Source organism: Adiantum capillus-veneris, chromosome 26, assembly GCF_014529385.1.
Source record: "Adiantum capillus-veneris isolate H3 chromosome 26, ASM1452938v2, whole genome shotgun sequence".
Classification (NCBI taxonomy): domain Eukaryota; kingdom Viridiplantae; phylum Streptophyta; class Polypodiopsida; order Polypodiales; family Pteridaceae; genus Adiantum; species Adiantum capillus-veneris.
Genome location: NC_140956.1, coordinates 32,317,971 through 32,327,468, shown reverse-complemented (window position 1 = coordinate 32,327,468; position 9,498 = coordinate 32,317,971).

Sequence of the window (9,498 nt, the reverse complement as noted above, 5' to 3'; positions counted from 1 at the left end):
TAGAATAAGTAGTATGTGGATGATAGCAGGCATAAGCTAATGTTGTTTAGTTTCATACATTTTTCTTTTATTAGGTGATGTTTTTGACACAACATACTAATCACTGTTTTTGACAAGTATTGTTTGCAGATTTTTATCTTCGCAACTGAGGACAGTTGCTTTCCAACGGAGAGGTATGTTATGGAATTGACATTTTACTATTTATTGCAGCTGACAGGTGGAAAAGGCTTGACCGAGCTAGGCTATTGCAAAAGGAAATTACATTTTATGTATATTTATTCAAGTGCTCTTTTATGAGCTTTGGCCATCTATGACCGGCCGGCTAGTCTGTACTCATTTTGACCATTCAAGAAATCTATAAATGAAATACGTGCAAGAGGGAAATGGTCACTCTTGCACGGGGGGAGATTGCACCCAGTGTCTGTGTATTCTTCTCTCCTCTCCTCTCTTCTCTCTCGTCGTGCCGACGTAGCACTCAATTCTAGGAGGTGCGTCTGCACGCGCCCTATTGCTCTCTCTCATAATCTGTCTCCCTCTGTTCATGTATCTTGTATTATGCGTCCATGTGGTTGCCAGGTATGTCGATTAGTCTGTTTTATGGTTTGTGTAGTATGCTATTTCGGGTATTTTGCAGGGAACTCCACGCCTCCGGCTGTAGCAGCAACAAGTCGGGCCTTATGGCAATCGATCTCACCATCCGGCTTGCGTTTCAACTTGTAAACCCACTTCGTACCAATGGCCTTTTTTCCAGGAGGAAAATCACATAAAGTCCATCTGTCATTTTCTATAAGTGCAACATATTCTGATTGCAAGGCAACCATCCAATTTTCTGAATTCTGTGCTTCATCAAAAGATAGAGGTTCCTCAATATCATGTAAGCTAGACACAGCCAAAGAATAACAATCTGATGCATAAGATGCATGGCCAGAGCCTGAACGAGTACGACTAGACAAAGGTGCATCCAATTTACTGTCACGCAATGTATGCACCAACCATTTTGGCATACCTCTAGCCTGCTCATTTTCAACCCTTTTGTCATCAAGTACATCATGTACATATGCTTCAGTAAACATCTTCGGAGAAGATGAAGGAAGCTCAAGGCACACAATTGAGAGTGTATTATTTAGTGTGCAATGGAAAGATAGATAGTCCTAGAGTGATGGGCGTATATACAATGCAAGGGGAGAAAAACCTCCTAAAGAGGGGAAAAATGCCCCGGCAGTCCTAGTGTGTTCACACACATCACTACCACATGTATATGGTAACATCTCTTCCTTTATCAACCTCTCTTACGGATCTTCCAAACTCTCTTGCATTGGCACAACTCTTGCTCTATCTTCTCTATGTGCTTTCTTGCCATATCCATGGAAGGTGAGGGAGAGAGTGAGGATGATGCTTCCATGCGTGCCATAGCCATAGCCATAGCTTCACTTAGTGAGTGTGTGTGGAGATTGACTTGGTAATGGGAAGCTCCTTGAAGGTTCCATGGTGAGAGGCCAAGCCTCAAGCATATATTTTGCTGCTTGTGTGCCTTGAGAGCATGGGTGAGAGCAATGTTCGTGTTCCTTTCAAATTTAGGCTGATTCTTAATCTTTAATTGGCAACATTGCTAACCACTAACTACGATGTTATATCAAGTTTTTCTATTTCAAGCTCTTTAGATGACCGGGCTAATATGGCTTAGAGAGAGTAGAGAGCACTCTCTTTATCAATAGATACTTGGAGATATACTTATCTAAACATTGTACATGAGACACGGTGGTTAATATCTATAATTACCTCTTAATCCCCAACAAAAATATCTTATTTATTTTTAAATTACTATCATTATCTTACCTAAATTCCTCAATGGAGATAGATTTCATGAATTAAAGGCAATTAATTATTGGAATTTTAATTGAGTAAAACTTGAAACTAACCTTATTTTTTGAAAAAGACGTTATAATTTCTTCAAAAGGAATGCTCTCATGAAAGGCTCACAACTTTTTCTTTGATTATGCATTCAAGTTAAATGAAAAATAGAACCTTTTTTTTCCTCTCTACAAAGTATGTGTGTAAGACTTTTAGTGATCTAATTTAGTTAGTATCTAATTCTCTCAAGAGAAAGTTGAGTTTTGAAGGGTAGTTTTATCATAATCAAAAGAGTTGTTTGAAAGAGAATTCCTATTCCAAGTAAGTTTATCCTCCTCCCCTCGTGTCATTTGGAAAAACCCAAATCTTTAAGCCTCCCCTAGCTACGTGATTAATGCTCTCCATGATAGTTATGTCTAAATTCTCGTTTAAAGAAGAATTTATTAATCCTTCATACTCCATTTCATGATAATTTCTCACTACACTAGCATGTCCACTCTTAGGAACTTCACATTCTACTCTTACACTACCATTCATTGAAGGGTTCTAATCAATTAGGGAAATTTTTATGATTATTTGCCTTAAGAGTACAAGTTGGTGCACTCTAAAGTTTTGTATTTATAATGGATGGTTCTTCATACTAAAGCAAAGGTTGTTGTAGAGAGCATATACATTGTTCATTTTAAGTGTGTCTAGTTTCAAGTTTGTTTTTCAATCATGAAGGGGAGGAGTAAGGGGATAGTTTCACGAATGTCTGACCATGTTCTTTGAACATAAAACTCCAACCACTTCCATGGAGATGCCCCATGGATGACAGAAAATGAAAGAAAGAAAAAGAGGGATACCATCAAAGACGGTGGTGCAGCCAAAGTGTGTCAACTCTAGAAGGTGGGAATGATAGATGTGTGCAGGCAAGGAGAGCATGGCAAAGGACTAGAGCAGCTAGGGAAATCATGGGATGGCAAGTAGCAGCGGAAGTGTATGCACAATGCGGCTTATAGGCCAAGAAAGGCTCCATAATGGGCTAATTGGGGTAGCAAGTGAAGGAGATGCAAAGTGCAGCTTTTGCGTCCAAGAATGAAGAGCTTGAAGTGCTGAAGGAGCAGGTCCAAACGGTTCATCAAACCGAGCTACGGAGCCCAAGTTATTGAAGGTTGAAGTTTTGGTGGTTTGCAAATTCTTGCTGCGAACAGGGTAGCAGGAGACAGGTGATCCAACGGGAAATCGAGGTACAGGTGTGTAGAGCTCAATTCATGGAGCCTACCCGTCTTTTTGGATTGTGGATTGGAGCCATGGCTTGCAAGATATGATCAATTGGAGTTTTTTCGGGGCTCGGGTCTAAGCGCCCCACTTGGCCGCATTGGAGGATGTGCCATCTGGCATCTTTTGAGCCTCGACAAAGATCTAGAGTAGGGTATGCATCATAAGGAGCTAGCAGGAAGTGAAAATAATGTCAAACGAATTCTGGAGCAAGAAGTTACAACAGTCAAAAAATGGGATGCCTTTGTCCAAAGTAGGTTGCAGATGATTTTTTCCATTTTTAAAGACCTTGGTTCGAAGGTACCGAGGGGTCGAAATGCAAGGATGGCAAGTGTGGTTGAGGCCAGGAAGATGGAGTTTCAGGAGGTTATTACGGCTTGTCAATCCAACCTTGGAGCAGAGAATGGGAGCTGGGGAAAGAGGACAAGAAAAAAAGTTTTTTTCTAAATATTGTTGAAGGGGATTATGGCCCTTGGGGGTGCAAGTCAAGGCCAAGCGCGCCACATGGCCGCGCTAATATCCCATACATGCAAGAGATGGGCCGGAGGCCGTGGTATATAGTTTGGGCCGTGAGGCCTTTTAGTACCACAAGAGGGGAGAGAGAGGGGAGCTCTCCTCCCATGGTGATGGCGTGCGTGTGGGCGGCCCTGCCGGGCGCTGCGCGCAGCGCTGTGTGGCGATTGGGCGGCGGTTTTGGCGTGTGTTGGCGGTGCAGGGAGGTGGTGCGCCTGTGGGCGCCCGGGTGGTGTATAATCTCGGTGATGACGTGACAGACCATAAGGGGATGTGCCCACGCCCGCTAAGGGTCAAAGTTTTTTTAGGATAGGGGTGTACCCCCCCCCCAATAGCGACATCGCTATTGCCTCGACAGGGGAGGGGTCTCACTGCAAAGAGAGTGAGCCAACAAGGGCAGTTAAAGGGCAAGGCCAAGGACACTCAAAGGCCCAAGAGGCAATCCGGGCGGCCAAATGATAGGGACAAAGAACCAATGTGCACACCATGTAATTCTTTCCAAAAATGAAATGTGCCAAGGTGTTGGCAATGCAAACAAATTCTAAAAGAAGCTCTAAGTGAAGGCCACGGGAGGAGAAACTCATCCATTTTTTTATTTTTTTGGACCTCCTAGAAGGACCCCTATAAAAGGTTGTAAATGCAAAAATTTGAGGGCTTTTTTGCCTGAGTGTGTGAGTGCAATCTTGAATCTTGTGTGTTGCTAAGCTTGCCATTGAAGCTGCATACTTGATTGTACTACTCCCTATGCAATAATACCACTTATTTGCCCCAATCTCTTGTGTTGCTTCTCCCCATTCCCCTCCTTTTCTCTCACTCTTCGTGTATTGGCCATTGCTTGCAGAGGATTTGCCTGCAGCTCGAAAGTTGCTACCAAGAGGGTAGATTAGGAGTGTTTTGTGAGTCGGAAAAGGTGAGTTGAGCAGTGTGGGTGCATTTGTGCTGTGGAGTGTTTTTTACAAGGTGTGAGATAGTTGTTTTGTATGCTAAAGTGGAGTTGTTAGTGCAAATTAGCCAATTTGAAGGTGTTATTTGAGAGGTTAGGGGTGTTGTGGAATCCCTGGGCTATAGAGAGGCAGATATTTTGTGTGTTGGGTGTGTTCCCTATTCCCCCTCTCCAACGGGGGTTAACCTTGAAACTTACATCAAGACAAAAACTTTAACTCCCAAGAGACTCATTGTTTTCTTAAGGTCTTGTTTCAGTAGGCATTAAAAGGAAATAGGAACTAAGGGATTATAGCTCAATGAACCTAATCTAAATTTCAATTAGTATTAAAACTTTATCAAGAATATTTGATGTGCATATCCCTAGCATAAAATAGAATTTTTAAGTGTGAAATTTATCATAAATGTTTGAAAAAAGTCCGTTGTAGGTGTTTACCCATGGGATGCAACAAGAGATGGTCCATTCTAGATGGGATTGATAATCGTTGGTCTGTTTTGAGCTCGGATTCACTCAATTCCATGAAATTGGAATTGGATGTGGGAGAGAGTCCCTGTCAAGTTGGAGGATGCGCATATGCATATGGAAATCGGCCTAGTCCTAGCAGACCTAATGCCAAGGGAAATAGAGGAAGGAAAATGGATTCAGGAAGGGATCAGATAATGGAGGAAGATATGATATAATTAGGAATACTTCTAATTGTTTGGTAAAAAGGAACCTTGGAAATGCTAGGAGCTTAAATGGGTTATCCCGCAATTGTCCTCCTCAACCGAAACATTAGCCCTTCTTCTTGGATATTTATCTAAAAGGAAAATAGAGTAGAGTAATTTTGCCTTTCCCAAATAAGATTAAAAAAATTTAAGAATTGAAAATTGTGTAAAGGTGCCATATCCACACGTGGCAAAGGAGACACGATACCAGAGTCCTAGGATGAGGAAAGGGACATGCATAGAGAAGTATACGTGATTGCTTGAAAGATAACTAGATAACTTTAATAATATTTTAAAAAAATATGTAAATAATTCTAAAAATAAAAAAGGTGGAATGGACCTGATAAATGCACACTCCCAAGGGTTTACAACAGCTACATGATGCTTTCAAATTTCTTGAAATCTATTCTCTGGTTGACTAGACTAGAATCCTATTTTCCTAGTATCATACTACTACATTGGGAATGTGCATTTACTAAACAATTTGGTGGGAGGGTGGATTTCAAAGGGTTATATTGTCGGCCGAAAAGTTGATCCAAATATTTAAGTTGTATATTCAACTAAGAACAAGAAAAGGGATTTTGATTTACAGAGTAGGAACAAACTTGGGAACATGGGATACGAGTAGTTAGTAATAGCCTCATCTTAGGGGAATGCATCGGCAGTTGTGCTCATCCATGTCCAAAAAAAAAAAGCATTGATGACCTTGAACCAACTTTTTCTCATATGGAACCATCAACCCCGAAACATCTTTCCTTATCGGTTCAATTTCAAATCAAAGCCATCATACTAAACTTGAACTCTACCTTCCAAGGTCAAATGGTGACAGTTCTCTAATTCACCCTTGGTTCAAGGTCAGTGACGCTTTTCTACCAATCATGACCAAACACAGCCGCTAGTGCGTTCCCCTGAGATGAGTGTATTTACCTTAAGTTCCTTTTAGATAAATATTTTGAGAATCCAATCAAAGGTTTGGTGGCTGATGATGAGTTCCTTAATTAAATCATATCTTTCTCCCTTATCTGATCTCTTCTTGGACACATTTTCCTTCCTCCATTCTTGTTGACATTTGGCCTACCAGACTCAGCCAATTTTTAGATGCATCTGTGGGTCTTACCACCCGACCGTGACTCACTCCCATTCAATTCTACATTAAGGGCCTTGAATGAACCCGATCTCAAAATATAGACCAACGGCGATTATCAGCCCTAGCCAGAAAGGACTATGCTGCATCCTAGAGGTAAACACCTGCACTGGCCTTTTTCCAAACATGTAAGACAAATTTCACACTTAAATCTTCTATGTTATGCCAGGACTATCCACGTCAAATATTTTTTAATTCTAGTTGAAATTTGCATTAGATTCATTGAGTTATAATCCCTTTGTTCCTATTTCCTTTTAATCTATACTCATAGCAAGAGCTTAAGAAAACAACGAATCCCTTGAGAGTTAAGGTTTTGTCTTGACGTAAGTTTCAATTTAACCCCATCTTGGATAAGCCCATTTGTTTCCTTTGCATCACTTGCCATCTATGGGGCATCTCCATGGAGGAAATGGGGGTTTTATATTCAAGCAACACTTTCATCACTTCCGTGAAGCTATTACCGTAATCCCCCTTCTTTGTAATTTCAAAACAAATTTGAAAGTAGACAAACTTGAAATGAACAATGCATATTCCCTTTACAATTACCTTTGCTTAAGTGTGAACCATGAGTAGTAAACACAAAACTTTAGAATGTCTTGCCTTGTAATCTTAAGGAAAATAATCTTAAAACTTCACTTGATTGATTATGCAAGAGTAGATGATTGATTATGCAACAATAGAACCCTTGAATGAATGGTAGTGCAAGACTAAAAATGCAAAATTCCTAAGAATGAAAATGCTAGTGTACTGAAAATGTGCATGCACTGAAGTATGAATAATTAACAAGTTATTCTTAAAGATGGGAATTAAGCATACATCGCTACCGTGGAGAGGATTAGTTTTGTAGTTAGGAGTGGTTTAAGGATTTAAGGTTTTCCAATTGATAAGAGGGGAGGAAGGATAACCCAACTTGGAAGGGAAATCCTCTTTCAAAGAAGACTCTTTTATTTATGATAAAATTTCCCTTCAAAAACTCAAATCCCTCTTGAGAGAATTATATATTAAATAAAGTATGTCACTAAAACTTTTACACACATAATTTATGCAAAATCAAGAAAAGGTTGTGAACCTTTCATTAGAGCATTTCTTTTGGAGAAATTATAATTTCTTTTTTGGAAAATAAGTTGAGTTCCAAAAACAAATCCATTACTTAGTTGCCTTTGATTTATGGTGTCTACATTTATAAGAGTAATTTAGGTAAGAGAATAAAAGTAACGTAAAAATAAATTAAAAAGTTTATGCAAGAGATTAAGGGATATTAAGGATCTTAGTTACCATTCATCATGCATACTATTTACGTAAGTATGATCTCCATCACCTGTGGTTAAAGAGAATGCTTTCTATTCTCTATATTCCATATTAGTTTGGTAATCTAAAGAAACTTGAAATAACATTGTGGTTGGTTGTTAGAGACGTGGTTACTTATGATTAGTAATGATCCATAATTGGAAAGAAACAACAAAATTAAGAAGTTTTTCTTCTTCCCAATCAAGAAAGGGAAAGACTTGCTTGTGGAAACATGAGAGCTTAAGCATGAATTTAAGTGAGCATGAAAGGTAAATCACTTTCAATCAAGTGTACTAGCATAAAGAGAACAAGAAAACAATACCTTAGTGTGTGTATGGTAGAGTCTTCTCCTTGCTTTGGGAGTTATCGGAGAACCTTTGTGGAGTACTCGTCTCTTTTCCTCTTAACTTCGCTTGAAAACCACCAATTGCACTACTTGGAATGAGAGAATCAAAAGAGACAAGGGAGATTCAAGCTATGGAAAGCTTGAGGGTTAGGAGAGAGGATAGGGAGAGTGTAATGAGAATCTGAAGATCAAATTATGACAAACTTGATTAGGATTTTGGCCATCGCTTCTCTTGCAGAAAAGGTGTGAGTGAAAGAGGTTTATCTATGGCTTCCTCAGGATTACTCTCAAGTTTGCACCTTAAAAAATGAAGGAGAGAAGTGTAAAATAAGAAGAGAAAACCTCTTTTTATGCATAGCTTAGATAAGTGCCTTCACTTATCTTGATAGCTTATCTTTTGATAAGCTCTTTTTACTTATCTTGATAACTTATCCTTCTTTTGAAAACTTCTTCAGCAAGCTATTTACTCACCTTATCCTTATCTTATCTTTTCCTTTATTCTTTTCGTTTTCTTTTCCTTTTTCTTTATCTTTTCTTTTTCTTTTTCCTTACCTTTTTCTTGAGATAAAAAACTAACTTTTGATGCATTGTTTACGTCCATGTTTCCACATTGTAAATGCAAAGTGTCTCGTGAGTAAACTTTGGTGCTTAAATTTAGCCTGACTTTAACTTTTTTTTAAGTCGATGGTTTAGATGCATTGGTTAAGAGTAAAGTCTAGGAGGAGGCCCTTTCAAACTCCCCAATGAAAAGAAATTGTTTTCATCAACTCAGAACAATACAGGAAGGTGGTAAATCTTCATCCTTTGTAGTTTGCTCATCTATTTAAAGCGCAATCTATCCTAATCTCTTACAGTAATCTTACCCCTATCTTTCTCTTTTGTTCCATGTCCTTGTCATGAATTTCTGAGGATTATCAATTTTAATCTTTTAGGGTGTCTCTTTGCTCATCACCTTACTTTATGGACCAGTAGTAGGACCTAGTTTTATCTGAGGCCATTCCTTATCTTCAACAAGTTAGTGAATCTGCAAGGAGAGATTTTATGGAGTGATATGAAATCTTGCTCTTTCCTCACTTGCAAACTTTAATAGCACAAACCAAATAGTGTACGTTTTGTGGAATAACACGGGTGACACTTTGGGGTCAAGAGCACTTTCGCAACAATGTTCGCTTGGCTATGGTCATTGAAGCTATGGGTTTGGGTCCTTGATATTAGTATGTGTTGGGAACAAATGCATCGTGGGTTCTCTGAGTCTTTTTGTTGGAAGAGTTACTTCTTCACCACAATATTTATCTTTATCCCCATTTTTGCTTGTCTTTCAGAGGTCCTTTTGACATATCACCTCATGCTAATGAGGCGGGTGTTATGATAACATGCCAAAGTATCCCAATAAATGAGCTACTATGTACCCTACTTGTGATAGTTTCTTTTGTGATCATGTGATGGA